Below are 14,543 nucleotides of genomic sequence, written 5' to 3' on the forward strand. Positions count from 1 at the left end.
TTTGGAAAGGAGTCATCAGTTAGGTGTATGATCTTAGTAATGTGCAGGATTCTACCGTGCCATGGCTCAGATCTGTCCCAAAGACTTCGTGCTGTGATGCTGTCAGCTGAAAAGGCAGCCCCATGCATTCTTTCATTTCCTCAATGCTGGGAGGGAGAGGTGATGCTGGTGGAGTCTCTCTCTTTGACCAAACTGAGGTCTGACTCCCTGAGTCCTTGCTGATGAGGCCTGACCTTGGCCTTCCCTCTGTATCCTTTTAGGAGTCTGAGCCACAGCCATGCAAAATCAGTTCAGCAACAACCCTCATCCTTGGTGTCCGGCCCCCTTCCCCTTGTCTGCCTTCAAGCAAGCATGGTGCAGAGTCTGGCTGGCAAGAATCTTCCCCTCTCCTTGACGTTTTCACCCATGTACCCCATCCTGAACCTTGGTTATAGTTCCCACTTGGAGAGTTAAGCCTATTCTCTCTACCTCATTGCAGTGGTCTTCTTGCTGATTGCAGTAATCTTCCCTTGAGTAGAATCCTCCTTTCCATCTTGGACAGCTCTCTTGAAAAAAACTGTTTATTAATTGCGCTAATCTAAGTTTCTTCGTGTATCTGGGAGGATCTGGGAGGCTCCTCTTTCAGATGAAAGTAAATGTTTTGAACAAGTTCCCCCAACTAGCACCATAGATCTCATGGTGGAAATGAGGTGGGGCTTGACCTCGATGTATGATGTTATCGATAGGATGGACCTGGAACCCAAGCATGTAATATGGCAGAATACATATCGATTCTTAGGAAGTTTAAGATTTATCTGATCAGTTTGACCTGCTGGTCTTGGGCACCTTGTCTGTGGACGTTAGAAGGGTCACTTTCTTGCTTATTTGAAATAGAGCCTCACCACTGGTGACCTGAGAAGTCATCTTCCTCTTCTACATGATTCAAAATGGTAGCACAGTTGGCAAGTATCTTCTTTTCCACATCAGACCCTGCAACCAGTATAAATGGAGAACTTTAATCTTTACCGTGATTTGTGTAAATTTCCTGGGATTTCCTCAGTGGCAGCCCAGACATGATCCTTAGATTCACATGGCCGTCCTGGACTCTGTTGTGTGTGTACTTCCCTCTCTGTTTACACCCCTGGCAATATTGTTTTGATCTGAAGTTCATGGCTTGCTGCGCATGGTTTAGGAGACCTTTTGTCCTTGAGATTTCCCCTTGAATTTGCCTTTGGTCATTTCCTTACCCACCACTGTCAGGAGGCAGTTTTCTGTGGTTCTTTTGCGTGTATGTGTGACTTATACACACGAGGGCTCATAAAATATGGTGTGCTTAAATTAAAAACAACTACAGTTACTAAGACACAGTGCCGGGAATCACCCTCAAAATACTCCCCTTGGTTTCAAGCACACTTATCTCATCGTTCTGGCTACTTTCTGAAGCAGTTCTGGAAGTCGTCTTCCGTGTCCTTGGAAGGGAGATGTGATAAAAAGTGCAATGAAACGCTGCTGCAGAGTGGCAGCCCAATGAAAGGCAGGCTTTGAAAACATGGCAGGGCGTCCTCATTCACCTCATCCCCTGAAGCTGGCGTCACGTGACTTCTGGGTCATCCCCAAAGGCAAAACGACTGTGAAAGATACATGTTTTGAATCAATTCCGGATATTGAGGCAGCCTCGACAGCATAATTAAAGACAGTCATGAAAGAGGACTTCTAGAATGGCTTCAGAAAGTGGCAAGAATGATGGAATGCACGTGCTCAAAGCGAGGGGCATTCATGGTGACGTGTCTTCTATCACAATTTAAAAAAAGAGAAAACATTCAATGTAACTTTTGATCTCACTGAGTGTCTTGGAAGGAGAGGTGCTGGCTGCCTTTGCTGTGGGTGGTCTTTTCAAGGATGTCTGTGTGGGGAGCAGCCTTGGGAGATACCGAGTCTGCTTCTGGAGCAGACAGCATGTTTCCTTACGGCCTTAGATGGGATGGTGTCTTTCCCAAGAGCAAAGGCAGATGTACTGCTCATTACAAACATTTCTAGTTCCTTAGACTCGGGGCTCCTCTCCTGTGTTGCAGCTCAGCATTTGGGCAGGTAGCACCTGGCTCTCTTTGCATCCCCAGCATGCACTGGGACTGGAGAACCAGGCCAAACACAAACACGAGCTGGTTGTCTGATCTGCCCTGCACTCCTGAATCCCAGTGTTAGAGATGCCCCTGTATCTTGGTGAATGTGGAAAAGCAAAGGAAAAGAAGTCTGGGATTGTGAAGATTGATTTTCATTGGGGACTGACTGAAGGACAGGCATTTTTATCGAAAAGTCGCCCTTGGCACCTGTACTCGTGGTTCTGGGTCTCGTGTTAGATTGTGATTCTGTTTCGTGCCATCTGTCGAGTTTGACGGACATGATCAGAAAGAGCGATGTGGAACTTACTGTTGTGTACATCACGGGGATGGTTTCAAGGACACTGGCTAGATCATTATGTAGTTAGGGGCTGCTTTATGAGGGCCCGTGGGAGAAATGTGCCTCAGATATTAGGAAAAGCTACATTTCTGTCGAGCAGCTGTGGTGCTTTTGTCCTACGGACACCATAAATCTTGTAACTGATTGTGTATCTGCACCATCTCAGCATCTCGGAAGAATAGAGCCAAATTTGTGGTCCAGCTTTTAGAATTAATCAAGGGCAGACAATATGCACCGGGGAGTACTAACTTTATCCTAGGTTATTTTTCTTCATTTCCTCATTTATTTGTGTTACGCTTTGTAATATATGTGTTTTTCAATTTTTATTTTAATAAACTTTCAAGGCTCTGACATTTCTACAGTTTCTTATGAGACCAGCACTTCCTGCCTATGCACCCTCCCCTTCCCATGCCCCTTGTGCTCTGTATTTTTCTTTTCCTTGGTTCCTGTTCTTGTTTTGGGGCAATATTGAGGTTTTTTTGTTTGTTTTTGTTTTTTTGAGACAGAGTCTCACTGAGTAGTTGAGACTCACCTGGAACTCACTATGTAGCCCAGGCTGGTCTCAAATTCATAGTGATCCTCCTGCCTCAGCCTCCCGAGTGCTGGGATTACAGGCGTGTGCCACCACGCCTGGCGTTTTGGGGCAGTATTTACCACTGATACTGGAAGACACATTTCTTGAGAGACCATATGCCTGAGGATGTCATTTATCTACTATTACACTTAACTAATAATTCAGCAAGTTGTAGACTTCTAAGCTAGTAATTGTTTTCCTTCGACTTTTTAAGGCTTTCTCCATTGGCTTATAGGTTTTAGGCCTAACTGCATTATGGTGTAGCCAGTGTCCTTACAATGTCTATGGCAGTTAGGGTGGAGTATCAGCTCGAAGGATTGGGGTGCATCCAGGGGATTGGTGGAGCACACTTCTGGGTGTGTCTGGGTGGGTCACGGAGATGTTACTTTGGGCAATTCGTCTGGCACCTGGTCCCTTCCTCGTTGGCACTGTTCCGCTGCTGTGCTTCCTGCTGCCATGAACTAAGCAGCTTTTCTCCACCAGGCCCTTCCACCATGATATCTCTGCCTTGGAGCCGACTGACCATGGACTGAATCCTCTGAAACCATGAGCCAAATTATGCTTCCCTTCTTTTAATTGTGGGTGTGGGTACTGTAACCCATTGAGAGAAACCTGACCAATACAATGTCCAAAGCTATTCTGCTTCTTAATCATTTGATATGACCTCCCTCCACATACTTTCTTTGGGTTGTTTCTCTTTTCCCAGGATTCTGAATTTCAGGAAAATGCTGTGCCTTTGTGGGATGTTTTTATACTCAACATGTTGGGAATTTGTAATCTAGGAACTTGTGTCCTTTACATGCACAGTTTTTTCCCCTCTGAGTTTTCTCAGTTGTTTTGTTTTTAAATTAATTTATTATTGATGAGCCTAGGGCCTTTGCATTGAGCTACATCCCCAGTTTTTTTTTTTTTTTGAGACAGGGTCTTACTAAGTTGCTAGGTTGCCCAGGATGAGTTTGAACTTGATGTCCTTCTCCCTCAGCCATTCCTCAATAGTGGAATGCACCCCTGCACAAAGCTTGTTTTATTTCTTGAATGGCTTTATTTAGGTTTTGAACCTTCTGAGTTAATCCTCTAGTGGCATCTCTTGACTGATATTCCTTCTCCTTATTTTAAAATCAGTTTCTTGAAGGTTCTTCTTGTATTAATCTTCTACCATAGATAAAACATTGCTACAAAGTTAGGTACCCACTTACTACCTCACAATTTCTGTCATTTAGAAGTTTGGGCATTCCAGGTGTGGTGCATGCCTATAATCCTAGCACTCAGTAGGCTGAGGCAGAAGGATCGCTACAAGTTTGAGGCTAGCCTGGGCCATATTGTGAGTTCAAAGTCAGCCTGAACTACATAGCAAGACCCTGTTTCAGGAAAAAAATAAAAGAGTTTGGGTACAGAGTGGATCAGTTGGGTCCCATGCTGAGAATCTCACAAAATGGAAATGAAGGTGCCGGATGGCTGAGTTCTGGTTTAAACAGTCTGAGAAGGTTCTGCTCCCAGCCCCTTTCATGGGTAGATTCAGCCTTGTGGCTGTAGGAGTGAGTCCCCTCTCCCTGCTGGCTGTTGGCCCTGGGTTGCCTGCATTCTTACCTAGTTGAAGTCCTAGGCTGTGGCCCCTAACCTTGCAAAGCCTGTTCACATCTCAAACCTCCCTTCACCTTTTGTGTTCCTTTTCTATTTTTTGGTACCAGGGATCAAACTCAGGTCCTTGTGCTAGCAAGACATGCAGCAGAACCACTGAGCTAAATCCCTGGCCCTCCTTTTCTTTAATTAAGGGGTCCTGTGGTTTCGGCAGGTCCAGCTTTCTCATCCAGGATAATCTCCCTCTTTGACAGTCAGTTTATTGGTAACCTTAGTTCTTCTGCCTGTAATTTCCCTTCATAGCAGTGAATCACCAGGGAATGGGATCTCATGGGGACACGTGTAGAAGTCTCAATACCTTTTTCCTCACTGAATATTGCAGCTCTTGTTTCCTTTCGCTAGTAGTTTGTTCATGGTGCATGTGTACAATATCTTCTCTTCCTTTGAGAATCTGGATGCTAAGAAATTTTCTTTTCCTGGCACTTTTCTTCCCTTCCCTTCCCCTTCCCCTTCCCCTTCCTCTTTCTTTCTTTGTTTCTTTCTTTCTTTCTTTATTTTTCTTTCTTTCTTTCTTTTTTTGTACTGGGGATCAAACTCAGGACCTTGGGCTTCCAAGGCAGGCATGGTGCCACTGAGCTAAATCCTTGGCCCCTGCATTTTTCCTTTGCTTTGAGTTCTTCCTTCTGTTTATTCCTTCTCCTTATCCACATGACAGTCTTTTCCTATGCGTTCGTGTCCATACTTATAAATGAGGGATTGGAAGCTGCTGTGGCCTCTTGACATGCCAGACTTCACTGAGGTGTCAGCAGTGGGACATTCAGCATGGGAGACCCACAGTGCGAGTGCTACAGTTTGAATGCCCCTGCCTTCCGGAGTTGGGAATGTGGTGATATTTTGTTTGCTTGTTTGTTTTTGGTACCAGGGATCGAACTCTGGCCCTTGCACTTGCAAAGTAGGTGGCAGAACCACTGAGCCAAATCCCTGGCTAGAGAATGTGGTGATTATTAAGAGGTGAGCTTTTACGAGATGATCAGGCTTCAAGGAAGTAAGGAGAGGAGACTTCACACAGCATTTTCCTAGCTCATTCTTCCACCTTCCTTGGAGTAAGCAGAGAGCAGCCTTCACTGATCAGTTGAACACACCCACACCGTGATCTTGGGCTCCCTGATCTACTCCCGAGAGTGGTGCCCCATGACTAATCCCACACCAAATCCTGGGGGACCCACGGCTCAGCGCGCCAGCCTTGGGCGACACAGTACATCTACATCATGACATTGCTCATCTCACTGATGACGGAGGATAATGAATGTAAATAGCTGTACATTAACATATATTGGAATCTCTTTTCTGACTCACATCATGGTGAGTATTTTTCAGTTTTTGGTAGATCTTGTGTTCCTCCAGGTTTATTTTTTGCTGCCCTGGCTGTGTTTGGGGGAGGCATATTAAAGGGTTATGACTGACCCCTGTCAATGGCACCACAGGGAGCGTTATCAGCACCAGTGCTTCGGGGCCATTGCTCCCAGTGGAGGATGGGCAGCCTGCTCGTGCCCAGCTCTGGTGGCAATGTTAAGTGTGGCCTGTGCAGTGGGTGTGAACCAAGCAAGAAAATCTGAGCTCAGGGCACAGTCTTTCCTTCCAGTGCCATGTTGGGGACTGCCATGGGATGGCACCCAGGCAGCTGCCAGCTGGCTTTTCCCCCTTCATGTAGCTCTAGCTTAGCCTGGCAGTGGCTCTCTCTGTCCTTGGGGCCCCATGTGCTGATCCTGACTCCCCTGTACTCCATGATACAGCCGTGTGACTTCAGCACTCAGGCGTAAGTGCCTCATAGCAGCACGAGGACTGCCATCTCTCAGGACAGCGGGAACATCAGTGAACATCAGTCTTCTGGCCACATGGATGGCACATATAAGGCAGATTTTTAGTGGTCATCCAGAGAAGAGAATATGGCCCCAGCAAACGTTTCCATCGTCTCTAAAGCATACCCCATGTTGCAGGTCCCCTCTCCCAAGTTTCTGACCCTGCTTTGGTCCATTAAGTGTCCCATTTAGCCCAGGGCACATCTTAGACCACATGAAGGAGGCTCCAGGCCATGCCTGCCATCTAACACACTGGATCGCCATCTTGGCCCCTTCCTAACTCCTTCATTTGCTCTGCAGCTAACTTTCCAAAATCCTGTTCCTGATTTTAATGTGAAGGATTTCAACTTTTGACCATTTAGTATGATTTTGGCTGTTGGTTTTTCATAGATGGCTTTTGTCAGGTTGAGGTAGAGACTGTCTATTCCAAGTTTTTGCAGAATTTTTATCATGAATGCATGTTGACTTTGTAGAATGCTTTTTCTGCATCTGTTGAGATGATCATATGGTTTTTGTCCTTGGCTCTATTAATGCAGTGTATTACAGTTATTGATTTGTGTATGTTGAACCATCCCTGCATCCCTGGGATGAATCCCACTTGGTCAGTGTATATGATCTTCTTGATGATCTTCTGTATTTTACTTGCCAGTATCTAATTAAGGATTTTTGCATCTATGTTCATTAATGATATTGGTCTTTTCTTTGCCTTTCTAAAAATAGTTTCCTGGACACAGAAAAATAAGTGAGAAAATAACTTGTGGGCCCAATTTCTTGGTTTTGTTTTTTGTTATTGTTGTTCGTACTATGGTGCTGGAGAGGACTGAGGAGGTGGAGAAGGTCTCAAACCTAGGCCCTCACACATGAGCTTTTTAAGGAACACTTCTACTTATGAGGCAGAAAAGTACTTTGCAGCCACTACATCTTTGTGTTCCAAAATTCTGGGGGACGTCTAACCACTGCCCACAGCTCCTCAAGGGCAGGTCTGGCCTTCCTTTGGCCTGAGTTTCCAATTCCAGCTCAGCACCCAGCAGGGAGCAGATGTCTACCACAGTTACATCAAATTGATTTGCAGGACAACAGAAAAAAAATTCAGGTTATTTTAGCACACAGTTTTAAAAATAAGATATATTTGTTAGAAGACAAAATTATAACAAACTTAGTCCTGCAGATCTCAACTGGCTTTATTTGTGATTGTAGAACTGGATAGCATTTCAACCAAAAATGGTTCAGAATGTCCCACCTTACCAATGAGGTTTTTTTTCTCCCTTGGTGTACTGGAGATCGAATCCAGGACCTTGAGCTTGCTAGGCAGGCGAAGCACCACTGAGCTACATCCCCAGCCATTGAGGTTTTATTTATAGTTCTGGAAAAAGAAGTGACCCACAGAAATCAGAAGTGAGGTTCAGAGACAGTCTGGTTAACGATCCCATCTGTCTTATTTGAACATGGCCCCTCACTTGTGACTGGCCAAGACTCAGCTACTTGATGTGACAGTCTATTTAGACAGTAAGTTAGGTTACAGCTTACAGTTGTACAGAGAAACCTTTAGAACAAAGTCATGCACAAAAGTATCTTCAGACCAAATTTAACATTTTAAAACTGTAATTAACAACCCCAACCTGATCCGAGAATCTTTGAAGAGTAACGCATAATTTCACTGAAGTTAAAAACTACAAATATTTCCCAGAGACAGAGTCGATGGAATTGTCATTGCAAAGCTGCCAAAATGTGCCCAGTAAGTTTCTTTCTCTCCAAAGTCCCAGGCCCTTTGCTAGCTATTTAAATTCTCTGTTTCTTTCCTACCTCACCATCCCACCATTTCCGGCCACCCTCTTGTCCCCTCTGGTGGCAGACAGATCCTAAGGCCAGCCCTAATGACTCATAGCCCTTCCTATCCGAGGTGAGCTGGACTTGTGCCATGTTTCTAACCCCTAGAATATGACGGAGATGATGGGATGTGTTCCTTCATTAGATTTTGCCAAGGTGGAAGCCATCCTCATGACCATCTAAGACCCTGAGATGTCTAATCCTTCAAGGTAGCGTATTGGTGAGAGAGACACTCCCACTGGCCTCAAAGAAGCAAGCTGCAGTCATATGAACTCTCCACGGGACAGGTCACCCTGTGGGAAACTGCAGGAGTCCTCAGGGAGCTGAGCACCTGGACCCTACCTGCACAAGGAGCTGGATTCTGCTGATGCTCATATAAGCTTGAACAAGGACCCTGAAGTTTGGAAAGGACCATGCCTGGTGTCACCTTGACTGTGCCTCTTGAGACTACATGCTGAGGACCTAGTCAAGCTGTGCATGAATTCTTGACCTAGGAAAACAGTGAGGTACTGGGTGGGTGTGGCTTCCAGCTGCTAAGTATGGATTAATTTGTTGCACAGTGATACCCTGGCTCCATCTTTACTTATTTCATTTTTATCTTCATGCAGGGAAAGGAGAGGATTTTTCTTAGGGTCCATATTCCTGAGAAATCAGAGAGTGTGGTGCACACATGCATCATAAGCAGACCGTAAGTCTTACTTAACAAATCACTATTAAGTCATGCATTGCCTTGGTAAAATCCATTGACTGATAACCTTCAGAAGCCAGCAGACTGCTCTGTAATAGCATTTCTGTTTCCACAAACAAATGTCAGAAGACTCAACACTAATTGTCCACAAATCTGGTACCAGTTGTAAATGTAATTGTAACTGACATACTGCAAATGACGTAGTCACATAGTATATAAACTGAAAGTCTGAAAATGGATATTTTCCTCTGAGAATGAGGAAACTGTTGCCATCTTAAGTATATATAAAAGGAGAAAATAGTAGAAATCTAGAAGAACACAGCTCTTGAGATTTCTTCATGAGTATTTTAAAATTTCGGGTCCCTACCCTGGCCTGAACAGTGCATGCTGGTTGCTTATGTAAGAAGAGATTATAAGGTTGTGCGACTCCTTCTTATGACTCCTGGGAGAAAGACCCAAAGAAAGGTCTGTCCTTACAATGCAGTTAATGAATGATGAGGAATATTTGAGCTGCACGTGCAGTCGCTTATAATGCTTTCCCACTCTAATTGAGTTTTTCAATTAATTGATTGTGTTAGATAAAAGGGTTTCTTCTGAATTTTAATTTTAACGTTTTCCCCTCTGTCACAATAAGATTACAGAGTAGACATTCTGTCTTTAAGCAAAGGAATGCTTTGAGCTCCCTAGCTGAAAGTATTTTGGGAAAAACTAAGGCCTTGTCATAAAGCTAACTCTTGAATTCTGCTGTTTTGTCATAGAGCAGCAGCAAGCATAGCTGAAAAGGTAGATGAGTTCTGACAACAAAAGAGGAAGCCATTGTCAGCTGTCTCTTGATATGTTTTCAAATGCATAACATCACAGAGTTGGAAGATACTGTCGTGCTGACCTTGACAAGGAATTGCCAACCAGTGGGAATTAATTCATAAAAAGTAAAAAATTAAGGACTCCTGGAGACAGCTTTTCCCCTCCATCCCTCCTTCCCTTTGTCCCTCTCAGCCTTTGACCTACTTTTTAAGCAAAGAGTTTTGGGCTGGGGTTGTATAGCTCAGTGCTAGAGCACTTGTCTAGCACACATGAGGCCCTGAGTTTGATCCCCAGCACCATATTCACAAACTAAATAGTTTATAATCTACATTTAAGACATAATTAGATCCCAGACCCATTCCAGAAAGCCAATGTGAACATATACAGCAACTGCATTCCCTGAACAAAGTCTGGACAACTGGTTTTACCAGTGGGATAAGACTATTTGAAATTGAAACATTGAGTTTGCCTTTTGTCATGGATTTATATAAAGAAATGGTGGTGACTGCTGCTTAGAGCATTAATAATCTGAATTTGGGTACTGTGTACCCAATACTAATACCTGTAGTATTTCTTAGTCCATCCCTAAACAGGCTTTGGAAGTGAGAGATACTTACTTCTCTTCTGAAGGAGTCTTCAAAATGCTGACTAAGGAAGCTGTTAGGGAGTGAAAAAAGAGCATTATGGGGGTTTGCATTTTTATGTAGACTGAAGACAGAGGCTTCTAAGGCAACAGAATTCTTTCCTTGGGCTCCATATTGAGGCCATTTGTTACCCCTGGTCCATCTCCAACAATGCACAGTGTCTATGAGGCCAAGGAGACCTTCCCATCTCTCTTGCTAGACCATGCTCCTAACACCAGGCATACAGAATTCCCACCTGGATTGTCTCAGCTGGTGTCTGCCTCTGGGGGCTGTGCAGGCTTCTTTGGGTTGTCTTCTTCAGGGTCAACCACAGTACCTGTGCTTCCTTTACCCAGAGGGGTGGCTGTCTGTAAAGTGGTAGGAAATGGCTAGGAATAGCAGTTACATTTGAACACAGAACTCCAAACAGTCCAGGATTTCTAAATTCCAACCAGGACTTCTGGGTCTTTATGACTGACACTAGATCAAAACATACATACAGTGGTATCTTGGTTCATGAGCTTAATCTGTTTTATGATTTTGGGAAAGATGGCCACAGTCGTGTTTGCCATCTGATGCAGAGTTTGCAAACAAAACAAAATTTTACCAAACGTTTCTGTTTGCAAACCAAATTATTTGCAAACAAAAGCATTCATGAACCAAAGTATCACTGTACTTTATATAGCAGCTTGTTAAGTTGATTTATAAGTTTCACATATGCTTTATTTTTAAATGAGTGGTATATGAGTCTTCACTGCGCTCTGTTCCGGATCCTGCATATGGCTGTATTGCTGGGAAACTTACAAATTAATGCCACATCTATAGGCTGGCTGGTCTGGATATATCTGTCAAAAGAACAAATGTATACCCTTTGGCTCAATCACTCCACTTTTGGAAATTCATTGCATAGATGAATTTATACCACTGCAAAGTAAAAGCTATCCAATGCAGTATTGAAACAACAATTGAAAGCAACCCAAATGTCCATCAATAAGAGGTTGGTTAAATGATTTAGAGCAGTGATGGCAAACCTTTTAGAGACCAGGTGCCAAACTGCAACCTAAAACTCACTTGTTTATTGCAAATCAACCCTGCAATTAAACCTGAATACTGATATTTTAGTTTAGGAAAAACAGCCCTACATTAACATATTTTACATTAACATTTTAAAAAACCCCAAAATAACACACATGCTGGCACTGACTTAGATCTTATCTCTGTAATGGAATATTATGCAGCTGTAAATCAGAAATGGCAGTTCTCTGTGAACTACTGTGAAAAGATAGTTGACATTTATTGTTGAGTACAGCAGTAAGCTGCAGAAAAACAGGGAAAATAAGTCTATGGGTTCACACACACCAAAAAGATTGGAAACAGTGAATAAAAATGATTACTTGTGTCCATTTGGGGGGTGAGAACAAGGTTCTATATCTGCATGTTATTTTTATTTTGGGACTACATCAATGTGTTACCTATTAAAATAAAATAATGATTTCCAAAATGTGTTTTGAGCCCTGGAAGATTCATTCAGTGGGCCTTCCTGAGGTATAGGACAGAATCAGAGGCATAACTCTAACCTGTGCCTACAACAACAGCCCAGGAAACCAAGCTGTTCTCTACAGCAACCATTCCAGAAAGGCAGCTCTCCAGCAGGAAGTCAGGCCACTGTGTCTAGAAGCTGATCCAGGAAGCCAAACGATAGCCCTGTCACAGTGAGCTCCAAACAGCCAGAGGGGTTAACGATGGACAGCTTCCCTAATTTTTGTCCCACTTTCTAATTTAGGACCAAACAGAGAAAGCCAGATGTACTGCCCTAGATAATCACACAGGAGGCCCTACTTCTAGTTCTACCTCCAGCTTTCCTTGGCCAGCAACCTCTAGTTATTGCACCCCGGGAGCCTTCCTTCTTTGCCCGATCAAGCCTTCTACTCTTGTGCCTGCTCGGGAGTATGCCAAGTGCAGGTGACAATGGCTGGCTCCCTCGGTACAATGTGTTACTTTCCTTCACCGTGACCACACACTTGAGACAATGCACCTAAAGGACAACAAGGGCTTGTTTTGGCTCACAGCTTCGGACATTTCAGTCCATGGTCACTTGGACCGTGGTGGCACAGCCCATCACAGCAAGATGTATGGCGGGGCAGGTCTGTTCACCTCATGGCCCCTGGGAAGCAGAAAGACAGGAAGGAAGGGCTGGGATCCAGTAAGCCCTCTTAGGCCATGTCCCAATTACCTAAGCTCCTCTCACGAGGCCTCACCCTGGAGAGGTTCCATCACCTCAACATCACCACATGTTGGGGATCAAGCTTGTAACACGCGGGCCTTTGGGGGACACTGAGGACCCAAACTGCAGCGTAGAGCGAGTTCTGATTGACTGCTGGTTCTCATTTGAGCGATCATCGCTTATTTCCCCCATGGCCTCAGCTTTTCAGATCTCCCTAATTCTCCATCTAATCCAAAGCTAAAAATGATGGCTCAAAAATTCTTGCCTTTATTACTCAATACATTCAATTCTCATAAAATCATATTTTGTAAAATTGTTTCCGTTAACATACTATCAATGATAAATATCTCACCCTACTAACATGAATCTCAGGTTAGTAGTGTGAATTTCCAGAGCTGGTCATAGAATTCTAGAAATTAGCACTTGCGGAAATAACTGGCTTGTCAATCAACGACTTGCAGGTGAAGAAGGATCTGTCACTTAAGAGTGGTACATGCAGCTGCAGTTTCAGGCTGCACCACCAGATGGTGCCAATACCTCCCTAGTGGTTTTGCTTTTGTTCTCTCAAGTGGTATTTGATAGATATTGAAAAGGCTAATTACTTATGGTCATAACCAAGTTGAAGTTTTTAGCTTTAGATGTAGTTAAAAATAAGTACAAGTGTATACCATCCTTCAGAACAGTGTATGCCAAAGAACTAAGCAGCCTAAAAGGAATGGAGAGCTATTTATCTCCTGTAACTAGCCTACTTAATATTTAATTTATGCAACTCTCAAAATCTGGTCTGCACAAATTAGACCTTTCAAAATTTTGATTTGCTTGCCATCTGCTACACTATAGCGTCAGCATTTAATATTTAAACTTTCTGTGGAGATGCAATCCCCATTGCTCTCACTAGCTCATCAGAATGCTTCCTCTCTTGAGCAGTCTGCACCACTGCTGGAGGAAAAGCGAAAGTCACATCTCCAAAGGGGAAGTCAGTCACTCTATAGCAGAAGTCGCTCCTCCAAAGCAGAAGTCACTCCTTCCTCTGCCCGGCTTTCAGCAGGCAGCTGAGCAGGGCTGCTGAAGAATGGCCACACCCTTGTCTCTCTTTCTTGAAAATGCTGATCTGACTGACCTATGGTGTCCGTGAGTGTAGCTGTAGCTTTTCCTCCTTAAACTTTGTGTTCTTGAGACTCAAGAGTTCTCTGGAGGTGACAAAATGCTTGCTCGGAAACGGTATTTGTTTCTTGGAAAATGACCCCAGGCTCACTGGTATCACGGAGTACACTCAAAACCAGCCTAATCCATTCTCGTAGACTGAATATAAATACAAACCAGGCACAGGAGTTCTCAGTGTGCCATGGGCCTGAGATAGGGGATCTATGGTTAGCAATGAAATAAAGATGTCATACAGGCTAACAATTCTTTATCTGAAAGGCCAGATAGGCTTCAGAATCCAGATTTTTTTTTTCAGAATGTTTTGATTTATAAAGGTAATTGTTGTACATGATTCATATTATGTGATACACCAAGCGGTGAAGGTGGGCAACTATGATCAAACCATTAATTTTTTTGCAGGGAAATATATATATATATATAATTTGTTTTCTGGGATAGGGTCTCACTATGTAGTTGAGACTGACCTGGAACGCACTATGTAGCCCAGGCTGGTCTGGAACTCACAGTGATCCTCCTGCCTCAGCCTTCCTAGTGCTGGGATTACAGGCATGCACCACCACACCTGGCTCTTCAGGGAAATATTAAATTCACATTAAATAGGATAAATAAAGACTAAATGGCCTTAGGTCAGGTCAGTTTTTTTGTTTTTATTTTTGTTCTTCCTTTTTAATATATATACATGTTTGTAATCCATAATATTTACAATCCTTGTGTGAAGTTGGTATATATATATATATGATATATATATGATATATATATATGATAT

At 43.5% G+C, this 14,543-nt stretch overlaps 1 long non-coding RNA gene across 1 annotated transcript; it reads left to right on the forward strand.

Annotated features, from left to right (window-relative positions):
- The first annotated feature begins 8,428 nt into the window (after window positions 1-8,428).
- Window positions 8,429-9,762, forward strand: LOC104873685. The gene is made up of 3 exons (XR_783542.2): window positions 8,429-8,780; window positions 8,883-8,962; window positions 9,721-9,762. It is a non-coding gene; the product is annotated as an uncharacterized LOC104873685 (long non-coding RNA).
- Window positions 9,763-14,543: the final 4,781 nt, after the last annotated feature.

Source organism: Fukomys damarensis, unplaced genomic scaffold (genome assembly GCF_012274545.1).
Source record: "Fukomys damarensis isolate Sample0158 unplaced genomic scaffold, DMR_v1.0_HiC HiC_scaffold_17, whole genome shotgun sequence".
Classification (NCBI taxonomy): Eukaryota; Metazoa; Chordata; class Mammalia; order Rodentia; family Bathyergidae; genus Fukomys; species Fukomys damarensis.